This window comes from Triticum dicoccoides, chromosome 4B, assembly GCF_002162155.2.
Source record: "Triticum dicoccoides isolate Atlit2015 ecotype Zavitan chromosome 4B, WEW_v2.0, whole genome shotgun sequence".
NCBI lineage: Eukaryota > Viridiplantae > Streptophyta > Magnoliopsida > Poales > Poaceae > Triticum > Triticum dicoccoides.
The window spans coordinates 55,286,680-55,298,869 of record NC_041387.1 but is presented as its reverse complement, the minus strand read 5'-3'; positions in this window follow the sequence as shown (position 1 = coordinate 55,298,869).

Genomic DNA, 12,190 nt, shown 5'->3' with positions numbered 1-12,190 from the left:
CATACGATGTATCGCATCCGACAGTTATTGTAAGACATATTATCAACCAATCATTCATGTTCATGTCATCTTAAATGAGTTCATCTTGCGATCCAATTGCCATGTGTAAGTAATTTAATAAGGCAATGGGTTGAGGCAAGGCCTTGCAAGCTGATGCGTTTGTGCAGCGGATCGTTGGAATGAATTCATGTGTTTGATAATATGTCCGGTTGCAACAAAATTATCTCTTATCTTCTTTTCAATCTAAGACCCTGCAGGTACCCAGGATCCTGTAGATTGATCTAGGAGGAGGTAAGGAGCGAGGAGATCATGGAACACTGTGCCGAACAGTAGTAAGAGAAGGTGTTAGTATGCTAGCGGAATAATATTTCTTGAGATGAATGAGGTGTAGTTATGAAACGCCCAATGCTTTTGTCTGAATGTTTAGTCTTAATAACCGAGGTAACCCGACACGGTAGTAAGGGCCATTGGTTAGACAACTGACTCTTGTTGTAGGTCGAGCACCGGTTAAGACGTACTTTTTACACATGGTTCACAATCATCGCGTCACAAGCACATCATAGCGGTTGTCTTTTAGTGCACGGTTTAATACCACTAAGATCAATCCAAGCAGAAAAGGTTGTAAGTGTAAGACCACATACCCATGCATGTTTTTAATATCAGCGTTTACACCCTTAATGTCGTTAAAGATTCAATATAGAAAATTAAATTGCATTCTTTAGCAAGAACTTATCAACCTTTGTTGTAGTGCACGTGCTCTCACGGGTTCGATAACTTAAGGCCACTCCTTGGGGGGGAAGTGATACGTCTCCAACGTATCTATAATATTTTATTGTTTCATGCTATTATATTATCAATCCTGAATACTTTATATGCTTTAATATGCAATTTTATATTATTTTGGGAACTAACCTATTAACATAGTGCCTAGTGTCAGTTGTTGTTTTCTGCTTATTTTTTATTTTCCAGAAAATCAGTACCAAACGGAGTCCAAATGCTACAGAACTTTTTAAGTGTGTGTGCAGGTGATGTTCACTAGGTTTTGAGTGATTCTCCTACTGGTTCGATAACTTTGGTTCTCACCAAGGGAAATACTTATTGCTACTATATTGCTTCACCCTTCCTTTTCGGGAAACATCTCAAGGTAACTCACAAGTAGCATAAAGGCACGAGAATATTTTGCTATCCAAATGGGATCTCAGAGGGCATCAGATTCGTGACGCCTCATTAGGACGGCCAGGTTAGATTTTCTCGTCATGTGACGAGATTCGGTGTCAGGTGCTTGAGATCTATTTAAGGGTTTGGCAATGATGACTGTGGCTCTAAAGTGTTGCCCTTAGAGACACGTGCACGAAGACTTTCTTGCTGTCATATAGAAGCTCAAGCCGGTTCTGGTCGGGGAGGGATGACAACGATGTGTCAGCGGCTTGTTCTGGTGGCAGTAGTGGTCATTCAACGGTATCGAAATTTTAATGTAGTTTTTTTTGCGTGAACCTTCCAATCTATTCATCTTCAATCATGACAGTACAACGAACACAAAAAAAGATAAAAATTACATTCAGATCCATAGACCATCCAGCGACGACTACAAGCACTGAAGTGAGCCGAAGACGTGCCGCCGTTATTGCCCCTGCCTTGCTGGAGCCGGTCCAAACTTGTTGTAGTAGACAAACGGGAGGCCGTCATGCTAAGGCCTCATAGGACCATCGCATGAAAACAACAACTGTCGTTGATGAAAAGTAGCTTGGACCAGAAGGAACCAACCTGAAGACCCATGAACGTAGATGAACAATGACCATATCCGATCAAATTCATCAAAGACAGATCCACCGGAGACAGACATCCACACGCCCACCGACGATGCTAGACAGACAACCAGGACGGGGCTAGGCGGAGAGACCTTTATTCCATCTTCATGGAGCCGCCACCGTCTCGACTTCCTGAGCAAGACACAAGTCCTAACAAAACTTATAGAAACATCTAAAAATGGATCCCTCCCGTCGACAAGGGTCGGGATACATCGCGTCCCCATGGCCCTAAGGCCACCGTAGACGAGGTGGACCGACGGCGGCGGCGGCGGGAGGTGGAGGAACCCTAATTTTTTTTGCGGGAAAACCCTAAGTCTTTATTATGTTTGATGTGATTTGTACTTGGTAAACTTTGTTACTTTCTCCAATCCATATTATTTGTCTCACCTTTAGTATAACTTTATGAGAAAAGCTGTGAATCCGCCGGCCAAAAACAGCAACACGTCCGCCACCTTGCATGCGTGTCGCGCGTCCCATGGACCACACGCAGGCCACATTTGGAAACCTCCTCATGTTATACACACGCTGATGCTTATCTTACAGCGCTGCTATACACACGACAAACGTGCGGCCGATGACTGAACGATCCTTACGTGGCAGCGTGAAAAGCAAGCGTGCATGCAGGAGCACAGTTGGGGAGTTAGTATCGTTCGGAGGTCGTGCGCTAACTGTCGTCCATGAAGCAATTTCGCTTATCTTATCCTCCCAATCCCAAGCAATGACCTCCATGATTTATTTATCCAGCAACACATTCCCTATTGCGTCTTGCATAGCCGCAACCAACTGAATCATGCCAGCCGATATTACTAGAAAAAGGGCTATAAATGAAATGGACACTAATAGTGCACCAGACATGTGGTGCGCCACTACTATATACTAATGATGCATCATGTGTTGGTGCGCCATCAGTGTCCAAATACTAATGGCGCACCACACCCATGGTGCGCCATTAGTAACAAAGTTTTTTTTATTTTTTTCAAAACTAGTAATGGCGCATGAGGAGAAGTGCGTCATTACTAGTTAAACTAGTAATGGCGCACCACATCCATGGTGCGCCATTAGTAAAAAAGATTCAATTTTTTTTCAATTTTTTTTTCAAAACTAGAAATGGCGCACCAGGGGATAGTGCGCCATTACTAGTTAAACTAGTAATGGCGCACCACATCCACGGTGCGCCACTAGTAAAAAAACAATCAATTTTTTTTCATTTTTTTCATTTTTTTATTTTTATTTTATTTATTTTCAAAACTAGTAATGGCGCACCGTGGGAGTGGTGCGCCATTACTAGTTCCACTCCCATGGTGTGCCATTACTAACTTGGCCCAAAAATTCCCCCGAATGCACCCCCCTGGACCGCCTTTTTAATTTTAAAAAATAAAATAAAATGATGAAAATGTCAAAAAAAGAAGTTTCCCATGTGATATGTGGTCTAGTGGTTGGGAAAATTTACAAATATGAATTTCGACTTTATTTGTAAAATCTCTCTGGAATTTGTAAAATGGGCATAACTTTTGCATACGAACTCGGATTAAAAAGTTTTTTATATGAAAAATCATCTACTTAAAAAGTTACATCCAAATTTAACGGGGGGAACCCCGTTAAACATTTTCAAAATCCTCAAAAACCTAACAAAAAAAGTTACGGGGCTTTTAAGATTTGGAGGCAAAAAAATCAAACTTACTAGTGGCGCACCGTTTGCTAGGTGCGCCACTAGTAACAGAAAAAAAATAGTTTCAAATTTTTTTCGGGATTTTTTTTCAAAATATGATACATAATATGAATGGAAGTTTGAAATAATTTTTCAAAATTTCATCACACTCATGAACATGAACAAAGTCCTAAACATCAACAAGGTTTAATAGGATTGATATGCTAGATATGTTAACAAGTGCCTGTGAAGTGAGCTGGTGCTGGGGTTGGATACAACTCAGAAGTTAAGCGTGCTAGCCAGAGTGACCCGAGATTAAGAAAAAAATGAAAAAAATGAAAAAAAAATAAAAAAAAAATTGAAAAAAAATTGTTACTAATGCCGCACTCCTATATGGTGCGCCACATACTAATGGCGCACTACAGGTAGTGCGCTATTAGTAGGCAAAACTGGTGCGCCACTAGTATGCCTTTTCCTAGTAGTGTGAGGCCCTGGCGCCAGCGAGCAAGTGCTCGGCCATCCGTGTCCCTCCTCATTTCCTTCCTCATTCATACTCTCTCTCTCACCAATTTAATCAGCGCCGCCTCTCACGGACTACACCGCTCCGCCGCCGCCCGCCTCCGAAGGCACACCGCTGTTGGAACCTCGTCCGCCGTCTCCCATCGTTCCACGTCGCGGTGTTCCAGAGGAGCACGTCATCCATGGTTGTCGCCTCCTCGAGCTTAGTTGCAAACGCTGGTGTCGCCGCAGTACAGTTCCTGCAACATTATCTCTGTTGCATAAATTTTTCGCAACAAGGCCTCTATTGCAGAAAAAAATATAAATATTTCTGCAACATGATCTCTTCTGCAAAAAAATCTGCAACACAACCTTCATTGCAAATGTTTCTGCAACATGATTTCTACTACAAAGAAAATTGGCAAACATTTCTGCAACATGATCTTTGCTGCAAGAAAATTCTGCAACACAACCTTTGTTGCAAATATTTCTGCAACATGATTTATGTTACAAAAGGTTCCACAATAAGGCTTTTGTTGCAAAAGTAAAGGACGGCACACGGTCCTAGATTGTCTCGCATCTGATGGCTCGCAAGGCGATGGATCTTTTGAAAAGATCCACCGGCCGACGCGTAGCATCTCCCTAACTTTATTACAAAAGTTCTATTAAAATTAGGGTTTTTATCATTTACGCCACTAGTTGTGTCTGACTACTCAGTTTTGCCATTAGAAGTTATAATTGCTCAAAAATCCCATTGTTTCGTGAGATGCTTGTTTAAAAATGCCATTAGATATCTAAAAAATAACATCGTTCCATTAGATGTTTGCTCAAAAATATCATTAGACATCATTATTGTCAAGTCAAACTAGTTGACCATGTTATATGACGAACATACTCATATACCCAGATGTCAGATCTCTTTATCTTATAATAATAAGTGTGGACCCCACTTATCAGGAGTAAGCTAGCAAATAATTTTAGAGGAAAATAAGAACGCTCTTGGGATCAAGTGGGACCCACATTTTATTGTACTGAGGTAGATGGAGAACTGACATGTTGGTCTACAGGTATTTTGATCATTGTAACATGGCAAACGAGATGTGAGATGACAATAAGGGTGTATAGTGGCATTTTTTAGCATGCGCCTAATGAAGCGATGGCAAAAGACGCAGAAAAAGAAGATAGTACAAGGGACCTCCCATACGCACTCGGCTAGGGTTTACCTCCTCCTAGGCAATCGCGATCGCCTCAGAGTTCGTTCTTCAAACGTCGGCGGGCTAGGATTCAGGGCGTCCTCACGGACCGCTCTCCCTTCCTCGGACGGGATGTCGTCTCCCTCGGACACTCCGTCGCGAGCGGCGATGGCGCGGTGGCCGGGAACCCTGATTTTGGTGATTTCTTCAACCAGTTAAACCTCAACGATGAGGACTACGATGATGTCGAGATTGATGTGGATGATCCAAAGATCAATGAAAGTGTCAGATGGCTTGCCCTAGCTAGGGTTCACATGGAGAAAAACTTCATTCAATCAGCGTTCTACAAGGACATGCGACCGGCTTGGAACCCAACGCACAGTGTAAGGTTCAAAGCAGTTGGTCCAAATCAGTTTGTCGTCCAAGCGTCTTGCCTGGGGGATTGGGAGTGCATGATGGTGCAGGGGCCTTGGTTGTTTCGTAACATGGATGTCTTTATGTGTCCATACGATGGGTTTAGTAAAACAGATGAGATCAAAGTTGTTCATATGTCGATTTGGCTTTAGATCCATAAGCTGCCAGAAGCATATTGCAAGCAGAAGGTAGTGGAAAAACTTCTGAAAGATGCTGGTGAAACTTTGGATATGCGTTTAAATGGGAACACCCGTGGGGACTATGTCAGGGTGCAAGTGAAGCATGATATTCAACATACTCTCACAAAATTTGTGAGTATAGTTCGTGCAAAGGAACAACAAGTTTACCTTGTGAGATATGAGAAGCTAGCAAGATTCTGCAAGGTATGTGCTACCTCTTGAGCACTGCGTTAGATTTCCCCGAAGAGGAGAGGATGATGCAGTAAAGTAGCGTAAGTATTTCCCTCGGTTTTTGAGAACCAAGGTATCAATCCAGTAGGAGATCACGCTCAAGTCCCTCGTACCTACACAAAACGATAGCTACTCGCAACCAACGCGATTAGGGGTTGTCAATCCCTTCACGGTTACTTACGAGGGTGAGATCTGATAGAGATGTTAAATAAAATTTTTGGTATTTTTGATATATCGATGCAAAGTAAAAAAGTAAAAGGCAAAGTAAAAACAAAGCAAGTAATAAAGTAATGGAGATTGATATGATGAGAATAGACCCGGGGGCCATAGGTTTCACTAGTGGCTTCTCTCAAGAGCGTAAGTATTCTACGGTGGGTGAACAAATTACTGTTGAGAAATTGATAGAAAAGCGAATAATCATGAGGTTATCTAGGTATGATCATGTATATAGGCATCACGTCCAAGACAAGTAGATCGAAACGATTCTGCATCTACTACATTACTCCACTCATTGCCCGCTATCCAGCATGCATCTAGAGTATTAAGTAAAACAGAGTAATGCCTTAAGCAAGATGACATGATGTAGAGGGATAAATTCATGCAATATGATAAAAAACCCATCTTGTTATCCTCGATGGCAACAATACAATACGTGCCTTGCAACCCTTTCTGTCACTGGGTAAGGACACCGCAAGATTGAACCCAAAGCTAAACACTTCTCCCATTGCAAGAACTACCAATCTAGTTGGCCAAACCAAACGGATAATTCGAAGAGACTTGCAAAGATAACTCAATCATACATAAAAGAATTCAGAGAAGAATCAAATATTATTCATAGATAAGCTGGTTCATAAACTCACAATTCATCGGTCTCAACAAACACACCGCAAAAAGAAGATTACATCGAATAGATCTCCACAAGAGAGGGGGAGAACATTGTATTGAGATCCAAAAAGAGAGAAGAAGCCATCTAGCTAATAACTATGGACCCGAAGGTCTGAAGTAAACTACTCACACTTCATCGGAGAGGCTATGGTGTTGATGTAGAAGCCCTCCGTGGTGGATGCCCTCTCTGGCGGAGCTCCGAAATAGGCCCCAAGATGGGATCTCGTGGATACAGAAGGTTGCGGCGGTGGAATTAGGTTTTTGGCTCCGTATCTGATCTGTGGGGGGTATGTAGGTATATATAGGAGGAAGGAGTACGTCGATGCAGCAACAAGGGGCCCATGAGGCAGGGGGCGTGCCCTCCACCCTCATGACCGCCTCTGGCACTTCTTGGAGTAGGGTCCAATTCTCCTGGATCACGTTCGGTGAGAAAATCACGTTCCCGAAGGTTTTATTCCGTTTGGACTCCGTTTGATATTCTGTTTCTTTGAAATACTGAAATAGGCAAAAAAACAACAATTCTGGGCTGGGCCTCCGGTTAATAGGTTAGTCCCAAAAATAATATAAAAGTGGAAAATAAAGCCCAATATAGTCCAAAACAGTAGATAAAGTAGCATGGAGCAATCAAAAATTATAGATACGTTGGAGACGTATCAAGCATCCCCAAGCTTAATTCCTGCTCATCCTCGAGTAGGTAAATGATAAAAAAGAATTTTTTATGCGGAGTGATACTTTGGCATAATTTCAATGTGAATCTTCTTAATTGTGATATGAATATTCAGATCCGAAAGATTCAAGAAAAAAGTTCATATTAACATAAAAGTAATAATACTTCAAGCATACAAATTAAAGCAATCATGTCTTCTCAAAATGGCATGGCCAAAGAAAGTTATCCCTACAAAATCATATAGTCTGGCTAAGCTCTATCTTCATCACACAAAGTATTTAATCATGCACAACCCCGACGACGAGCCAAGCAATTGTTTCATACTTTAATAATCTCAAACTTTTTCAACTTTCACGCAATACATGAGCATGAGCCATGGACATAGCACTATAGGTGGAATAGAATGGTGGTTGTGGAGAAGACAAAAAGGAGAAGATAGTCTCACATCAACTAGGCGTATCAACGTGCTATGGAGATGCCCATTAATAGATATCAATGTGAGTGAGTAGGGATTGCCATGCAACAGATGCACTAGAGCTATAAGTATATGAAATCTCAACAAAAGAAACTAAGTGGGTGTGCATCCAACTTGCTTGCTCACGAAGACCTGGGGCACTTTTCAGGAAGCCCATCATTGGAATATACAAGCCAAGTTCTATAATGAAAAATTCCCACTAGTATATGAAAGTGACAACATATGAGACTCTCTATCATGAAGATAATGGTGATACTTTGAAGCACAAGTGTGGAAAAAGGATAGTAGCATTGTCCCTTCTCTCTTTTTCTCTCATTTTTTTTATTTTGGTGGGCTTCTTTGGCCTCTTTTTTACTTGGGCTTCTTTGGCCTCTTTTTTTTCATAAAGTCCGGAGTCTCATCCCGACTTATGGGGGAATCATAGTCTCCATCATCCTTTCCTCACTAGGACAATGCTCTAATAATGATGATCATAACACTTTTATTTTTCTTACAACTCAACAATTACAACTCAATACTTAGAACAAGATATGACTCTATATGAATGCCTCTGGCGGTGTACCGGGATATGCAATGAATCAAGAGCGACATGTATGGAAATTATGAAGGTGGCCTTGCCACAAATACAATGTCAACTACATGTTCATGCAAAAAGCAATATGACAAAAGTAATGTGTGTCATATGAACGGAACAATGGAATGTTTCATGGCAATATATCTCGGAATGGCTATGGAAATGCCATGATAGGTAGGTATGGTGGCTGTTTTGAGGAAGGTATATGGTGGGTGTATGATACCGGCGAAAAGTGCGCGGTATTAGAGAGGCTAGCAATGGTGGAAGGGTGAGAGTGCGTATAATCCATGGACTCAACATTAATCAAAAGAACTCATGCACTTGTTGCAAAAATTTAGAAGTCATCAAAAACCAAAGCATTAAATGCATACTCCTAGGGGGGTAGATTGGTAGGAAAATACCATCACTCGTCCCCGACAGCCACTCATAAGGAAGACAATCAATAAATAAAATTATGCTCCGACTTCATCACAAAGCGGTTCACCATACGTGCATGCTACGGGAATCACAAACTTCAACACAAGCATTCTTTAAATTCATAATCACCCCAACTAGCATTGCTTTGATATTATTACCTCCATATCTCAAAACAATTATCAAGCATCAAACTTATCTTAGTATTCAACGCACTCAAAAGAAAGTTTCACATATCTTGAATACCAAGTATATTAACATTAAGCAAATTACCATGCTATTAACAACTCTCAAAATAATCTAAGTGAAGCATGAGAGATCAATAGTTTCTTTAAAACAAATCCACCACCATGCTCTAAAAGATATAAGTGAAGCACTAGAGCAAAAATTGTTACGCTCAAAAGATATAAGTGAAGCACTATGAGCAAAACTATCAAGCTCAAAAGATATAAGTGAAGCACATAGAGTATTCTAGCAAATTCTAAATCATGTATGGCTTTCTCAAAAGGTGTGTACAGCAAGGATGATCGTGGTAAACTAACAAGCAAAGACACAAATATTACACGACGCTCCAAGCAAAACACATGACATGTGGTGAATAAAAATATAGCTCCAAGTAAATTACCGATGTAAGTAGACGAAAGAGGGGATGCCTTCCAGGGCATCCCCAAGCTTTGACTTTTTGGTGTCCTTGGATTATCTTGGGGGTGCCATGGGAATCCCCAAGCTTAGGCTCTTACCACTCTTTGTTCCATAATCCATCAAAAGAATTCACCCAAAACTTGAAAACTTCACAACACAAAACTCAATAGAAATCTCATGAGCTCCGTTAGTGAAAGAAAACAAAAGACTACTTTAAGGTACTGTAATGAAATCATTCTTTATTTATATTGGTGTTAAACCTACTGTATTCCAACTTCCTTATGGTTTATAAAAAAATTTATTAGCCATAGATGCGTTGAAATAAGCAAACAACACATGAAAAACAGAATCTGTCAAAAACAGAACAGTCTGTAGCAATCTGTAACTAACGCAAACTTCTGGAACTCTAAAAATTCTGTACAATTTGTTTATTGATCATAAGCAAAAAGAATCAATGCAAAAGCACGTTTGTGTGGTTTATTGACTTTTTTCTCGTGAGTGCAAAGTTTCTGTTTTTCAGTAGAATCAGATCAACTATCATCATAGCTTATCCTATAGGTTCTACTTGGCACAAACACTAATTAAAACATAAAACCACATCTAGACATAAAGTAGATGGATTATTTATTCCTAAACAGAAGCAAAAACAAAAAAACACAAAATAAAATTGGGTTGCCTCCCAACAAGTGCTATCGTTTAACGCCCTTAGCTAGGCATAAAAGCGAGAATAGATCTAGGTTTTGCCATCTTTGGTAGGCAATCCATAAGTGGCTCTCATGATAGATTCATATGGTAATTTTATTTTCTTTCTAGGGAAGTGTTCCATACCCTTTCTCAAGGGAAATTGGAATCTAATATTCCCTTCCTTCATATCAATGATCGCACCAATCGTTCTAAGAAAAGGTCTACCAAGAATAATAGGACATGAAGGATTGCAATCTATATCAAGAACAATAAAATCTATGGGCACATAATTCCTATTTTCAACAATAAAAACATCATTAATTATTCCCATAGGCTTTTTAATAGTGGAATCCGCAAGATGCAAGTTTAGAGAGCAATCTTCAAAGTCACGGAAATCAAGCCAATCGCACAAAGTTTTGGGAATAGTGGAGACACTAGCACCCAAATCACACAAAGCATGAAACTCATAATCTTTAGTTTTAATTTTGATAGTGGGTTCCCACTCATCATAGAGTTTTCTAGGGATAGAAACTTTCAACTCAAGTTTTTCTTCGTACGATTGCATCAAGGCATCAACAATGTGTTCGGTAAAGGCCTTATTTTGACTATAAGCATGAGGAGAATCTAGCACGGATTGCAACAAGGAAATACAACCAATCAAAGAGCAATTTTCATAATTAAATTCCTTGAGATCCAAAATAGTGGGTTTAGCAACATCAAGATTTTTATTTCTTTCAATCCCACTTTCATCAATTTCATCATCAAGATCTAGAAACTCTAAATTCTTAGCATGCCTTCTAGGTAAAGGAAGATCATATTCAGTTTCATCAAGATTCATATTGCAAAACAAAGATTTAATGGGGGACACATCAATAACTTTTAGATCTTCATCTTGATTTTCATAGGAATTGGAAGAACACGCTTTAATAAAGGCATCTTTGGAAGCACGCATCCTAGCGGTTCTTTCCTTGCACTCATCAATGGAAATTCTCATAGCTTTGAGAGACTCATTGATATCATGCTTAGGAGGAATAGATCTAAGCTTTAAAGAATCAATTTCAAGAGAAATTCTATCAACGTTCCTAGCCAAATCATCAACTTTAAGCAATTTCTCTTCACGCAAAGCATTAAAATTCTTTTGTGAATTCATAAACTCTTTAACACTACTCTCAAATTCAGAGGGCATCTTATTAAAATTTCCATAAGAGTTGTTATAGGAATTTCCATAATTATTAGAAGGATTACTAGGATAAGGCCTAGGATTAAAATTCCCTCTATAAGCATTATTTCCAAAACTATTCCTTTCAACAAAATTCACATCCATAGATTCATTATTATTCTCAATCAAAGTAGATAAAGGCATATCACTGGGATCAAGAGAAGTATTTTTAGTAGCAAACATCTTCATAAGTTCATCCATCTTTTCACTCAAAACATTGATTTCTTCTATAGCATGCACTTTTTTACTAGAAGATCTTTCGGTATGCCATTGAGAATAATTAGCCATAATATTGTCAAGCAATTTTGTAGCATCTCCTAATGTAATTTCCATAAATGTGCCTCCCGCGGCCGAATCTAAAAGATTTCTAGAAGCAAAATTTAATCCGGCATAAAAAATTTGTATGATCATCCATAAATTTAAACCATGAGTTTGGAAATTACGAAGAATCAATTTCATTCTTTCCCAAGATTGGGCAACATGCTCATGATCAAGTTGTTTAAAATTCATAATATCGTTCCTAAGAGTGATGATCTTAGCGGGAGGAAAATACTTAGAGATAAAAGCATCTTTGCACTTGTTCCAAGAATCAATACTATTTTTAGGCAAAGACGAAAACCAAATTTTAGCACGATCTCTAAGTGAAAACGGAAATAACT